This window comes from Diabrotica undecimpunctata, chromosome 3 (genome assembly GCF_040954645.1).
Source record: "Diabrotica undecimpunctata isolate CICGRU chromosome 3, icDiaUnde3, whole genome shotgun sequence".
Lineage (NCBI taxonomy): Eukaryota > Metazoa > Arthropoda > Insecta > Coleoptera > Chrysomelidae > Diabrotica > Diabrotica undecimpunctata.
This window is the reverse complement of record NC_092805.1, coordinates 143,657,320-143,667,804: the sequence shown is the minus strand read 5'-3', so window position 1 is coordinate 143,667,804 and position 10,485 is coordinate 143,657,320.

Genomic DNA, 10,485 nt, shown 5'->3' with positions numbered 1-10,485 from the left:
AAAGGATAGGAAATAAATTAAACATTTCAACAACATTCAAAACAACAAACGCATTGAGATCCATTTTATCTAAAACTAAACCTAACAGTGAACAAGAAAGAACAAAGAATTGTATTTATAAAATACCTTGTAAATACGATCAGTTTTATTTAGGTGAAACGTCAAGGCCATTAGGTGTTAGAATAATTGAGCATCAATCTTATATTAAAATATAGAATTTAGTAGATCTCAAATATGTAAACACGCATGGGAAAATGAACATAGGGTTCAATGGAATGATTCAAATATTAGTCCTAAAAGAAACAGATGGTAAAAAGAGAAAAATCAAAGAAGCGGCTCTAATTATGCTAAATGGGACCAATTGTGTCGCAAATTCCTCGGTAGAATGCAGTAGGATATGATTAACCATATTAAAAGAGGAAGTTAATAAAAAGAAAATACTACTATTTAAGTCAGTAACATATCGAGGATATATCAGTTATGTTTTTTAAATAATAAACATATAAAATCAGAATTTGGTGTTTATTGAGAGTAAACTAACTGTAACACCAAATACTTACCATGTCGAGATAGTTTTATGAGGTTTTTTTCCTGGTTTCTTCCTCAAGATTTACTATCGAGTCACTAACAGATTTTTACCGTCATAATGGCATGTGGTTGTCTTTTTAAAGACGAATTACATGCTATGATTTTTTCTGACGGATATTCTTAAGTTAAAGTTGATTTCATGTAATCGAATGAACTATCTTACAATAAAGTCGTCTCAGAAACGCAACTCAGCAATATTGGCAATATCATATGGAGATTGAAACGTCATAAACGTCGTAAACTTATTTTATCCTTCAATTGTGGCTTATTCCCATTAAAATAGTAATTACTTTGGATTTAGAATTAAAGGACAAGTTGTAGGAAAGCACTTTGATCAATTATTTTTATATCTACCAACTCTGCTGAGAGGATAATGATTTTTCAATGAATGAAATGTCTGTTTAGATTTTGAAAACAATAGTTACTGGAAAAATAATGGGAAAAATTTTCAGCCAAAATATGACAAACTGGAAAATTATAATGCCTGTTCGAATTAAGTCAATTAAAAGAAGAAACTTTGGATAGTTTTCTCAAAACGGAATTAACAAGAGTTAACATGATTAAAGGACTCACGACCCCTATAAAACAAAGACCTTGTAGTCGAGGATAAGAAAAGTCTATCTTTCCGTCTATAAATCTTCGCGATCATTTTTAGCGATTGTTTTGTCAGTATAAAAGTCAAAATTATAACAATGTCTGATACTTCCACAAAGCTCTCAAAATTTGAAGCCGAATCGAATAATCTTTCCACATATAAATTAATTAAATGAATTATGTCCATAGTGTTTTACAATCATATTTCATCGATCAATAATTCTTCGAAAATTTCATTTTTTACATTCAGTATTTATCATATTGAAGAGTCGTCTTACTTTGACACCTCTGTCATCTTTATCTAGAAATGTATTTTTAGTGAAATGTATAAATTTCTTAAATTTCAATTACTAATTTCTTGACATACAGTAGTGGAAGATCAAGTGAACAGAGTAAACAGAGCCGCAGAATGGCTGAATGAAACAATATAGGGAAATAAAAATATCGGGAAAGAAATGAGAGGCAGAATTTACAAATCAGTCATCAGACCAATAATGACATCTTCTTCTTGTGGTGCCTATCCGTTATTGACTGCAGCTCGAAATAGTCCTGAAGTGGTCAAGGAAACCCATTTTCATAAGTTTTGGAGCCAAGATATTCTTCTTTTTCCTGGTCCCTTCTTTTCGTAGACCTTTCCCTATAATATAAGTTGCAGCAGGTTATATCTATGATCGTTTCGCATTATATGTCCTTGCGTTGTTTCACTGTGGTTTCAATGTTTGTTATTCGGTCCACCCAGGAGATCCTCAGTATCCGTCTTTAACACCACATCTCAAACGCCTCAAGTTTTCCCATGGATGCCTCGGTTAGTGTCCATGATTCAATCCCATAGAGCAGCACTGTAAATACGTAGCATCTCAATAAACGGATTTTCGTTTTTAAGGGTAGGTCGTGGCTCTTAAATATCTTGCTCATTCTGACAAATGCTGACTTGGCTTTTTCAATTCTTTGTTTTATCTCAACTGAGTGGTCCCATTGGTCGTTTATGGTGGTTCCTAAATAGTAGTAACGGGGCACTTGGAGTATTTGTTGTTGATCTACCAGTAATTGACTAGGTGGAATATGCTTCTTACTGATGACCATGTACTTTGTTTTCTTGATGTTAAAATCAAGCCCGTATTCTTGACTGATTCTCCACAATTGCGTTACTAGTATCTGTTAACCTTCTAGACTGTCTGCAAAGAAGATGGTGTCGTCTGCATATCTGATGTTATTCAGGCTCTCACGATTTATGAGAATACCCTCTTCGATATGCTCTAAGGCCTGGCTCATGACGTGTTCCGAATAGACGTTAAATAATAGGGGAGAGAGTATGCAGCCCTGTCATACTCCTCTCTTTATTGCAACTTCTTCTGTTAGTTGGTCTTTCACCCGAATGGTTGCTGATTGTTTGTAGTATATGTTCTTAATTACTCGAAGGTCTTTGTTATCCAGATAAGTTGCCTTTAGTATATTCATGAGCTTATCGTGCTTGATTCTGTCGAAAGCTTTCTGGTAGTCGATAAAGCATACATAAATATCGCAGTTGACGTCTCTGCACCTTCGAAATAATACCTGAACCGCGAACAAGGCTTTTCTTGTACCTAACGCATCCCTGAATCCAAACTGCGTTCGTGAGATCTGTGACTCGCATTTCTGATAAATTCTTCTGTGTATTATCTTTAAAAAGGTCTTAAGAATGTGGCTCATTAGACTGATAATACGATGCTCTTCACATTTTTTTGCATTAGGTTTTTTAGTTATAGCAATAAATGTAGATTTTAACCAGCTCTCTGGGATTTTTCCCGAGTCATAGATTTTATTGAACGTTGTCGTAAGCCATTTTACTCCTTCGTCTCCCATGATTTTTAGAAATTCTGAATGAAAGTTGTCTGGCCCTGGTGCTTTGCCTGCTTTGGTTGCTTTAATTGCGGCTTTGACTTCGTCTTGAGTGATTGGTGGTCCTGTGTCGTATTCCATAATTATCTCTGTCGTCGTCGAATGTCTTCTCAACGTATCTCTTCCATATATTCTTTGTTTGTTCAATGTTTATTACAGGGTCGCCATGATCATCAGTCATATGTCTTGATCTCTTAGGTTTGTACATTCCTGCTTCCCCTTTTATCTTCTTGTGGAGATTAAACGAGTCGTGTCTACTTTTCAATGATTCTATTTCTCTGCATTGATCTTCCAACCATTTGTTTTTGGTTTCTATAATAGTTTTTCTTATTTCTTTGTCAATTTGTTTATACTCCCACATGTCTCTGTTTTTATCTCTTTCTATTCTCCATCATATTAAGGATTTTATCAGTAATCCATTCTTTCTTTTTAACCTTGTTGGGCGAAGATATTGATCTAGGATTATCTGGTTCATTTGTTGTAGTTTTACCATTTCGTTATCTGGTTCATTAGCTTGGTCTGTATTTTTGAATTCTTTTTCTATATAGGTTTATATCTAGTGCCTAGTGTCTTCATTTTTTAATGGTCCTTAATCGTATTTTCTTGCTTTTGCACTCTCTATCTTCTTCAGCTTTAGTCTGATGTTAATTACCAGTGGGTTATGGTCCTACCCGATATCAGCACCAGGATATGTTTTGGCTGATGTTATTGCGTTTTTGAATCCTTTATTCACCATAATGTAATCAATTTGGTTTCTGATGATGTGATCTGGGGTGTCTTGAGGTAATCTCCACGTATATAATCTCCTAGCGGGTAGTTTAAAGAAAGTGTTGGTGATTACCAGTTGTTCTAACACAGCGAAGGTGATCAGGTGATCTCCGCGTTCGTTTCGTTCCCCCAGTCCAAAGGGTCCTACGGTTTCTCCACATTTACCCTTTCCCACTTTGGCATTTTTAAGTCTCCTATAAGCATTTTTATTTCGTTTTTGTGAAGTTTTTTCAGGACACTCATTAGTTCCGAATAGAAAGTTTCGATCTCTTCGTCTGATTTGTCTGCAGTAGGTGCATATACTTGGATTATGTTAGTCTTAACAGGGAAGGTGTTAAACTGAATAAGGAGTATTCTCTCTGAGATTGGGACGAAGTTTGTGACGTATTAGAGATATTCTTATTCACTATGATACCAACTCCGTTAATATGTAGGTCTTCGCTATTTCCGGAGTAATAAATCTGGTGGTCATGTACTGTGCACTGTCCAGATCCAGTTCAGCGCATTTCACTTATACCCATTATATCGATAGCAAGTCTATCCATTTCCTTAATTGCATTGTGTATCTTGCCCTCCTCGTACATTGTTCTCACATTCCACGTAGCGATCGTAATTGTTGATCTGTGGGGTTTTAAAGAACAGGGATTTCTCTGGTTGACGACCTGGGTAGCCCTGTTATCCTTGTTATATCTCCCTCTGCCGAACCTTGGTATCCGAGAACCATGGTCAGTAAACTGTGACGTATTAATACTGATACTTACCATGCTAAGGGACTAGGGATGTTTAATAAGGTAGTTTTCCCTTGCTTTCCTCATTACAGTGTAGGAGCCATTAAAACTGCTTCAGTCGTGCCTCCTAGTGTCTAATGATGAGCCGGTCCAGGATCCATTCCTATACGCCACAACTTGGTACTGAAAACGCTGCTTCCGTTTCCAGGAAAGAGGAACTAGGCTATGCTTATTTAATCGCGGCAATACTCGCCATGTCACAATACTTTCCTTAGGTTATTGTAGTAATAATGACATACGCGGCAGAAACAAGACCTGGCACAGGGAGAACAAAAATAATGCTAAAAACAGCAGTAACGCATTATGACACAGAGTTAATATATGACGGACATTTAAAGTGGAGACCATCAAGTACTAGGCTTGACGAATGACAACAAATCGAGTAGTAAAGACGGCAAGAGACGGTTCGAGGACCGTACTGTATTGTCTTTGATGCGGTAGGCGAAATTTCAGACGTAATGAATGTATTATTACAAAACACTGTCCGCTAAATCCTACAGTTCTTGATAATTAAGATTTTGTTTGATAACTTAAAAATCTTATTAGAGTAGGGTGCACTAGTTGTGGAAATTTAGATGGGAGCTTTCCATTCTTTACTTAAAACATGCGCTATTAGTAGTGTCAAAGGTTATTATAATTGAATGGTTTTTTTATTCAGTATTTTTCTTTGAATTTAAGGAAGTTAATAAGTGAAACACAGTTTATATAACAAGGTAAATAATACGATTTTACGACAGAATAAACTAATAATTATTCATGATGGCGTATACATATAAACTCAATTAGAAAAGTTGTTCTTTAATTTAAAACTTAACTTCTGACCACTAAGTGTAATAAACAAACCATAACATAGTTTGAAATTTATACATATATGATGGATGCCGTTAGTCCGTTCTATACACTGACTGACAAAAATGTATAGCTACTGGAACACCTATTTGCTTTACTAATTTAACTTTTAGTTGTAAAGAAATATCGGGTATTATGAAGTGAAGTAGAATTTGTACCGATATTGAAAGAATAATTAGTATTTAAACCAAATATATTACTATTTCAAGATAACAGTAGTTCTTCTTAAGTTTAGTGTTTATTTAAAATCGAATTAATATTAAGATAGTTTTACAGTCAAAATTGTATAAGGTATAATAGACTACAAGCCATGGGACATTTTTAAGGGATCACATAATAATATAATATATAATAATAATAAATCACATATAAATCAATACTACAATATGTAATAACAACTTTTGAAACTATACCTAAATTTTTATGGGTACAGGTGAGTAATCAGGTAAGGTAAACTTACCACTCAAGGGCATGGGGGGTATTTTGGTCAAACATTTTTGTACGGCCTTTATAAACTTAGACAGTTAATACAAAAATAATAACCTGCGATCTAATCCCGTACAAAAATATTGGTACCAGAAGCAGGGAAAATTTTTTATTTTCCGAAAATTTTGACCCCATTTTTAGCGATTTGATACAGTACGCCATTCATACACATAGTTTCGGATTGTTATTTAGATTACTTTTTTGCAATGTCGTACATGTCGGCTGGTACAGGGGGTGAGAAATCTAGAGCGCCTTGATGGTGCAATTTTATGATGTAACCCATGACTTCGTTAATTTGTTTATATCGCAATGTCCAAACTAAATGCTAGGATTCAGCTATATCCTGAATTAAAGCTGGGTGGAGAAAAATTATAAGTAACTTTTTTCATTTTAGACAAGTTTAAGCCATGCTTCCTATTCCTAAAAATTCTAGATGAGAAGCACATTGATGTTTTAGTGACACTCATGAACCAAATTTATAGTTCAGACGTATTACCCAAAGAGTGGTTAACGTCGATTTTTATTTGTCTCCCCAAAAAGAAAAACACAAGAGAATGCAGCGATTACCACACCATTAGCTTTATGTCTCATGTGCTAAAGTTTCTACTAAAAATCATCCATAACCGAATATAACACAAACTGAACATAGACTTTCATGATACACAATTTGGTTTTCGCAAAGGCCTAGGAATGCGTGAAGCTCTTTTTTAACTTAATATACTGATACAAAGATGCCTGGACGTCAATCAAGATATATACGCATGTTTTATTGACTATAATAAAGCATTCGATAAAGTACCACATTAACAATTAATGAATGTCTTGAACTCAAAGAAAATAGACTACAACGACCTCAGGATCATATCAAATTTATACTATAAACCGCGAGCAAAAGTATGCTTTTTGGTCGGTAAAAGTCGGTACCGACCTTTTTACGTGCCCTCCGAAGAACGATTGTAGCTCAGTTAAACTAGAAATTAAAACATTTCCGTACCGGGAATAGAACCCGAGCCCTCCAGTTTATTAAACCAGTAACATAGCAGATGAGCTACGCCCGCCATCAAAAACGTAGTGTAAATATTTGTCTTAATTTGTTTTAATGTTTCGCAACGTAGCATGAAGAAAGACTACTAGACAATTCGACAATCAATAGAAGGCTTCTAAAAGAAAGTGTTATTTGCTTGTTTTTCATTTGGTATCTTTTTTTTTCTATTTACTTGCTTTATTACCTCGTTCAATATTATGTAAATATTCGTGGACTTAATGATTCTCCCTACTAGTCTAATCCCAGTTGTTATTTCAATGGGTTCTGTTTTTGTCTGTCTGTAATAAATTGTTCTTTAATTTTGTGCCTTCCATATATGTTCTTTATCACTTTTATGACATTCAATGGTACTTGTCTGTTGTACAGTGGATGTATTGTAATCGATAACAATTTTTTGACGAAAGTCTTTGCTACGTCTGACGAAATATAGGTAAGCTGGTATATTGTATTTTACTGATTTCTTGTTTAATTATAACTATATCGTCGGTACAGGCTTTTCCAGTTATGGATTATTGTTGTTCGTCAAGTATTTTAGAATTATTTGTTATTAGTTTTGTTGAGAGATGGTACTTTGATCATCTCTCTCTTCAGTCTTGACGCTCTCGAAGGAAGTGTAGTGGTCATTGCGATGTCGTGTTTTTTCCGCCTCCAAAGACCTCTATCTCTGGTAGTTTCTTGTAATTCATGCATAGATTTTTTGAATATTCCTGATTGAAATTTGGCTGATTTATCTTATTGAGAATCTTACTCGTGATCTTCAGCCTTCTACCTTTCCTTATATTATAAGTCTTTTCATGCCTTTCTTGTAAGCGATAATTAGCAAATCATTGTATTACAGTAATTCTTTTATTAGCTGCATAATAAGCTTGAATTGAGCAAAAAGCCTGTGATGTTTATATGTCTCAAAATGTATAGCGTAAAAGATTTTCGTTTCATTTTTTTTTGCTAATTTTCTCTTTTTTTTTCATTCCCTTTTTCTCTTTTTAGTTTTTCAGTCTTTTAGTCTTTTAGTCTTTTAGTCTTTTCGTATTACTCTACCCTTTATTTATATTTTACACCAATTTCTTATTTCGCTTATTTAGTTCGCTGTGATATATCGATTAATTTTGTATACTTTTGTGATATCTTCATTCTTCCTTGGACTACTCTATCAGGGATTTTGTGAATTTTGTCAAAAAATAAAATTACATCTGCCGTTGTTGCTGCGACGGAATGAAAAAAACAATCAATATTCAATGTGTCACAGATTTTCTAGGAAAAACTGCTTTCAATTAGTATGTTTTTAATGTCAATATAATTACAAAAGCTAAAAAGTCAAATTACTAGAATAAACAACGATAATAGTACAATATTTGTGTTGATAAGTGTATTTAAATAATAAATCTCAAATGACTTCTATTTCACGAAAGGATGTAGATCATTTTCAACTTTCACTAGATAATTGGTACATCGAACCGATTTAGGTAGTAATCTTTACAAGACACCGTTTTGATGGAATCAAAATGATGCTGTACGTTTTTTAATAATAACTTACCAAACAACTCTTAAACCATTTAATCTTATTTTCTCATTTCCTGTCCGCAATTTCTCGTTTCTCATCAGTCTCTCGAAAACTTGGCCGATAAATATAATAAAATGCGTGACATTTTTTTATGTACAGAAGAGTGATACGTTATTCCATGTACAATATGAAAGATCTTTTATGCTTTTAATAGATATGAAATATGGAAATAGACAAGGCGACAAGCTCGGGTTAGTTCGGAAAAATATCCCTATGAGATTTTCTTGCATAATCACTTTCTATGAGATACCCCAAAATAAGATTCAAGAGGTTAACATCGATCAAGTCGTTTAGAAGGAGTATGGCAACTAACTGTGGGGCATTAATATGACTATATTAAAAAATAGGGGTTAGTTATAGAAGGGTGAAAATTAAGGGTTATATGTAATTTTTTTTGCCAGAATATAAAAAAAAATAAAAATAACAAATTTTGGGGTTGGTGATAGAAGTGTAAAAAAGTTGTATGCATTTTTTAATGCCACATAAAAGAATAAAAATTAAAAATTTGTCCAAAAAATAAAAAAACTGTTTGTCGTAAACCACCTTATCACTTATCTCATGGTATAAAAAATAGATTACTATCCGTTGCAAGATAATTCGAAAGGAATTCCCCAGATTAAGAAACTGGGCCGATATCAAGCACAAAATGGATGTACTCCCTTAATGCTGTAACGAATCGTCTTTCGTTACATTAGGTTCAATTTTAAATTCTATCCAAAGTTTAAAGGTACTTTACTATAGTGTATTTTTATGTATGAGAGAGTAATAAAATAATAAATTATGTATGCAAATCCCTAAACTGTTGATACGGGTGACTCAATGAAAAACAGATATTTGTCAACAAGTTTACAGAAGTATATAGGAAAACAATTTTAAATTGAGTATGACCACCAGGTATAAAGGTTGGAGCAGAATAGAATACAATAGTTGTGAGGGTTACTAAACCCTAAATAAGGTTGCCAGTGTCGGAGGGATGGAGGTTAACAGGTACTAATGAATTTGCAAGAAATGTAAGATGTTTATTTTATTGGTTATATATACATAACCAATAAAACTTTAATAAGTACCTACCTATTTGCAAAATAAAGTTTAATTCTTTAGATAAAATAAAACGTTTTATTTTATCTATTTGCAAAATGAAGTTTAATTCTTTGCCTATTTGCAAAATAAAGTTTAATTCTTTAGATAAAATAAAACGTTTTATTTTATCTGAAATGAGTGCATTACACGAAGTAAGGGTTTCAACAATCAAACATTTAATTCTTTAATTCCAGGAATCTACGACAGTAATTGACTAGAAAATTACCTTCTATTCCACAGAAAATGTGATAGTGGGTTTTTCCATTTTGTATATAGGAAGGTCCAAGTGGCGTATTCAAAATTCTTAACAGTTCACTAAAAGTAGGTACTTCAGTTGCAAGGTGCAGTTTATTGTGTATACTAGTGTTATGGAAAATTTGGAAGTGCCGTGTAAACGCCGAAAAATTGGTCCTCTAACAGTTAATGAAAAAACATTAGTATTTAATTGTTTTAAATCATTTACAGACAAACGTTTATATGAAAGTGTTGATGAGACCGTTGAGCTAGTTAGCAGTACACTTGGTGTTGGAGTTATTAAAGAAGAGAAATGTGGTAGTTTTCAAATGCCACGTAATGCTCCAGGGAAACAAAAATTTCAAATAGAATATCATTTTAAAGAAGGACTTCGACGAAAAGTGCATGAATTCTTCTTTAGACAAGAATTTCCAACATTGGATAAAGTTCTTGTCTCAGTTCGAGATGATAAGGATTACCCAGAAATGAGTCGAAGTACGTTATGGAAACTTTTAAAAGAAATAGGCTTCCGCTGGAAAAAGAATCCCAGAAAGTCTATTTTATTAGAAAGAAGCGATATTGTCATATGGAGAAGACATTTTCTAAGAACCAAA